Source organism: Octopus bimaculoides, chromosome 3, assembly GCF_001194135.2.
Source record: "Octopus bimaculoides isolate UCB-OBI-ISO-001 chromosome 3, ASM119413v2, whole genome shotgun sequence".
NCBI classification, from domain to species: domain Eukaryota; kingdom Metazoa; phylum Mollusca; class Cephalopoda; order Octopoda; family Octopodidae; genus Octopus; species Octopus bimaculoides.
The window spans coordinates 84,000,339-84,006,258 of NC_068983.1; positions in this window are offsets into that span (position 1 = coordinate 84,000,339).

Below are 5,920 nucleotides of genomic sequence, written 5' to 3' on the forward strand. Positions count from 1 at the left end.
TATATATATATATATATATATATATATATATGTACATATCCTTTTGTGTGTGTGTGTTAGTGTTTACATATCTATGTACATACATGTATGTGCATGTGTGTCGGTGTGGGTCTGCACAGCTAACTATAATATACATAAAGTTAGGCATACACACACACACACACACACACACACACACATACTCCTTCATTCAACCAAAACCCAGAGCTAAACCAGTAATTGACAAAAACTATAAAATACAATAAACTTTCCAGAAATAAAATCAATTATTTTTTTATGTGTGTGATTATGTATGTATGTGAATATATGTGTGTCTGCCTTGCTTTTTCTTCAAATAAATATAACTTTTCTGGAGAAAAATTGGACAATGATATTAATGTTATAGGAAAACCACATTGATAATATATTAAAGATTTAGATATATATATATATATACATATACATATACATATAAATATATGTAGGTATGCATATATACATATATGATATATAAATATATGTAAATCTGCATATGTAGCACATATATATGTATACATGTACTACATATATATGTGTATATATGTGTGTGCATGTGTGTGTGTATACATATATATATATATAGATAGATAGATAGATAGATAGATAGATAGATATACATACATAGACACTTATATATACCTGCATACATCCATATATATATAGAGAGAGAGAGAGAGAAAAAAAAGAGAGTGAGTGAGTGAGTGAAAGAAAGAGAATGTTAGAGTGCACATATATGATTACTTACGTGATATATTTATATATCCACATACACACACACACACACACACACACACACACATACAGAGAGCAAGAAAAAAAGTGAATAAAAGAGAGACACACACAAACACATGCAACGTTTCTTCTCCATTCTTTTTAAATTACTAACTATATGTTCATCAAGAAATAATCATCCATTATGACACCATCATCAAATGCCCCCTCCTTCACCTGCCTCAACAAACACGATTCCTTCATTCTCTGTTATTTTATCAACTTTGGCCAAAAGCCAAACGGTTCGCTGATGCTGATCCAATTTCATTGCCCACGTTTTTCCTCATATAAAGATATATTTAATTACAGTTCCAATCCAATATTGACTGTGCTATCAGTGAAAATATATTTTCAATGAAACAATGAAAGAAATAAAACAATATAGGAGTAAATTTTAAATTAAAATTTTGAAAAAGAGAAAAAAATCTGAAATTGAAAATAAAAATAATATATATTATCACTTATAAAAATGCTATCACCGCTATTTATGTATGTACATATGCATTAGTTTGTGTTTGTGTGTGGTGTGCATGCATGCGTGTGTGTGTGTGTGCGTGAGTAAGAGAGAGAGAGAGAGCAGATATATGTTAACACTAACTAGACAAAATATTGATGATAAATAAAAGAGGGAGAAGGAAGAGGTGAAGAAGTGTGGAGAGGGATAGAAAAAGAGTAAAGGGGGAGGAGAAGCATGAGTTGAGGATGATGATGCTGGTGATGAAGATGTGGATGATGAGGATGATGAGATGATGACAACAATGACAACAACCATGACACTGATGAAAATGATAACTGCAACACCACAAACGACAACAATGATAACATGATAAAGATGATGGTGATGATAATGATGGTGGTAAGTAAAGAAAACCCAGAAGTGATGTAGACAGATAAACCCAGCCTCGTAGATTACTGGTATTTAATTTATTGGTTCATTCCCCTAAAGAAAGCAGATCTGAATTGTGAACACATAAGTAAGAAAATGACTACAATAATGAATTATTCCAATTCACATGTAGCATCAGTCGTAGTAAAGTGATGGAATTAAAAAGCTATGTCTGAAATTGTATCCTGTATATGTTAAAAGGAGTAAAATTATATTTATCATTAAGTTATTTCTAATAAAACTCTTTATGTGTACTAATTACACATTGAATGTATTAACACTAACTGATTAAGGTATGTTTTAATTGACAATGTTCATGATGACCAATTCTTAATAAGAATCTCCTAATGCCATCCTGTGATTTTAGTGGAAACATTTGCATCATTGTTGCTGCAGCTATTGCTGTTGTTGTTGTTGTTGTTGTTGTTGTTGCTGTGGTCATCGTCATTGTTGATACTTGGATGAAGAAATGATTGTTGTCATTGAACTTTGGTCGAAGAAAGGATTGTCATCAAACTCGGTGACAATCTTCTCTTCAACCACCAAGTAGCAGTTTGCCTACCAATCCAGACCAGCCTATTTTCCACAGAAGAGCTTCAAATACCTAAAAACAATTAAGAAATAACAGCCATCATCTAGAAAAGTCCACTGTCCTACAAACAAACATCTGTAGGACCCCTGTAATGAAACTGTCAAATATTCCACTTTCAATGAAAGGTGATTTTTACCTGTCTCGGAATTGCAGAGGAATTACACTCTCACTTCTAGTCTAAAAGCATCGACAATTCTATGCTCTTTAATATAATTTCCCCACATATTGATCCCATCCTACAGTGAAACCAAAATAGCTTCAACAAAAGCCAAACAACATTACCACAGATCTTTGCCTTTAGATGAGTCACAAAAGAACTCAGGATATCAAACAACTAGCACTAATTGTATTTGTGGATATCTTCAAGACATTTGATACTTTTCCTGTGAATCTATAGTATTCCAGATGAGATTGTCGAAGCCATCACTATCATGTGCAAAAATTCAAGCTTTGTGAAAAGCACTGATAGTGCAATTATACAGTTTCCAATAACAGTATGGATGTTTCAAGGTGACACCCTGGCTCCTTTTCTATTTGTGATTGTAGTCAACTAGATCCTTAAGCAAAATGTTGATTCAATCCAAGACAAAGACCTCGCTACAACCAAATGTAATCTGTTTTTCAATGCAAAGAAGTCTCCATACATGATCATCAGCGAAGATGAAGACCACAAAACAATATGTTCTAATGATGGTCCACAACTGAAAAAGAACAGTAACCTCAAATACCTGAGAAAAAGAAAGACTTTATGTCATAAATGAACAAGACTGGAATGCCAGTAAAAAAAAGGTCCAAAGCATCTGGAAATCGAGTATTTGAAATCAGCAAGGCCAGCCTTCTTCAGAATATATGTAGAAAGTATTCTTCTCTATGGAAGCAAAACCTAAGCTGTGATGTAAGAGTTTCAAGACCACTTTCACAGTAAGTATGCCAGGAGTCATGAGAGCTCAAAATATTTCATGGCATGAGCACAAGACAAAAACAGAGGTTTAATGAACACAACACACCAATCACTATTGTTACTCAATGAAGATAGACTTTACTGGTCACTGCTACCATACTGAACAACACACCATGTTTGATGTTACATTTTGGAGATTTCTGCACTTTGATAGAGGATGAAGACCACTCATCTACGTTGATGTTATGGACAGAGACACACAATATGAAACTGAGGATCTACCAGAGCTAAAGCAGTGGGGAGAGAGATTCCTGACGCATCATTGAGAGATCATCTCAGTTACAGCTGCTTGAAGAAGTTTACCCTTCCAGGAATTTGAATCTAGAGAGTGAAATGCTAAATTAGTTAGATCCAATTTCAGTAAAGATCCAATTTCAACATTCTACTATCATTGCACTGACTATGTCCACCACCTTTTGGATTAATAATATTAATGCTATTACTTAGCCACAAGTCAACCCTTGTCAAGCAGACCTATAATTAAAGGCAATTAAGCGATGGCCATCTCTTCTCACTATGCTTTGTATAAAACAGTTAGGTATGAAATTAGGGCAATTTGGCTGCTTACCTCAAATGACTAAGTAAAGCCCACCTTGTTGGTTCAGTATGTTAATGTAGACAATCTACATTAACATGTTGAAATAAGGTACTTAAGCAATGATTATATGAACATTATACAATGCATATATGAAATTTAGCCAATGACTTCATGAAATATAGATAGTAGATATGTCAGACTTAGACCATGAGTATGTTGAACTTCGACCATGAATATATTAAACGTCAACCATGAATACATTAAACTTAGACTATGAATATATAAAATTTAGCCTGTAAATGTATCAAACTAAGCCACGTAAGAAACTTAGTGAATATATGAAACATAACCAATGAATATATCAAATTTAGACTGTGAATAAATGAATACGTCTGTGAAAGTACAAGTTGTAAAATTATGTATAAATAAAAGTGGAAATTTTACAGTGGAAATATATGATTTAAATAGTTAAATAGTGGAAAAAGAAAATAGGAAAAAAATTTCATAGGCAACTTGATTGTAATTTTCGTGGTAGGTGGTTAAAAGAAAAAAAAAAAAAAACTATATGCACCCACATGTAAACATATACACACACATATATACAAACATAAATACACACACACATAAATATACACACATATACAAGCATACAAACCATCACTGCAGTGAAATCGCAGTGTGAAATCACAGTTCCATAGGAGCATACAGCAAGAGAAATAACGGGGTGCACTTATTGGTAACAAGCATGTCTGTCTCCTCTAAGGAAAACAGTAAACTGACATTCCAACAATGAAACATCAAAACTAACTGCCGTAACTTAATTAAAGCCATTGTTCCTTAATATCACATCTTTAAAACCTACATTGAAAACAAATCATTCTTCTTCTTTTCCTTTTATTTCTTCTTCTTCTTCTTCTTCTTCTTCTTCTTCTTCTTGTCCTTGTTGTTTTGTTTTTACATGTTTGTGCTTGTGTGTGTGCGTGTGTGTGTGTGTGTGTTTGTGTGTGTGTGTGTATGTGTGTGTGTGTATGTTTGTGCTTGTGTGTGTGTGTGTGCGTGTGTGTGTGTGCGTGTGTGTGTGTGCGTGTGTGTGTGCGTTTCAGTTTCTTGTTTATTTTCATTGTTGTAATTGTTATAATTGTTTTTTTGATTGTTATTATTTTCCTTATGTTTTTTTTCTTTGTTGTTGTTAATTTTTGTTTTATTATGTTTTATTTTTTATTTTTTGTTTTATTTTTTGTTGTTTTTGTTTTGTTTTTTTCCTTCTATTCGCTAAGAGAATTATGATTCTGAAATTATAGCTCTCAGATGCAAAATATTCTCTGAAAGTAAGCATTCATGTTTACAATATACCTATCAATGAATAGGGACTCTATTTAATCAAGAAGAAAGATTGTTTATTTTCATTCAATCATCATTCACCAACGATGTCTACATGTACAATAAGTCTATTTTCATTCTCAATTAGCCAAAAATTCAATAGAATTCTTCTATTCTTTAGATTTTCAAGAAATTAGGTCAATATGGCATAAACAATATCAACATTTTTACATAAATTGTTTTATCTTCCCATCTGAATATAAATTTCAAACCACAGAGAGTTTATTTATTTATTTATTCATTCATTAAGTTCAAACTATATTATCTATGTTTGTTATGTTATGCTATTTGCTTTTCAGTTGTATTTTTTAAATGTTCATTAATCTTTTTTTTTTGTTTAGGTTTTCTTTGTATGTGTGTGTATATGTCTATATGTATTTAATTTTCTATTATCTTATATGGTTTTCAGTATTAGTTTTTGGTAGAACGTTTTTCTCGTTTATGTTCAATTTTATAATTACTTTTCATTCATCTTGTTCGTGCAGAAGTAATCCTGTCATTACATATCACAACAGGTACAAACGGAGGGAATTTTATATTATTACACCTCGTATGGGAACAGTTCTATGAAGTCACCAATATATCCAGCATTCATATATAACTCGAACATATACATACAAACATCACACACAAACACACACACACATATATACATACAGATAGATATATACATACACATATATATTTAAGTATGTATATATATATATATACACACACACACACATATATATATATATATATATATATACGTATGTACATATATATATATATATA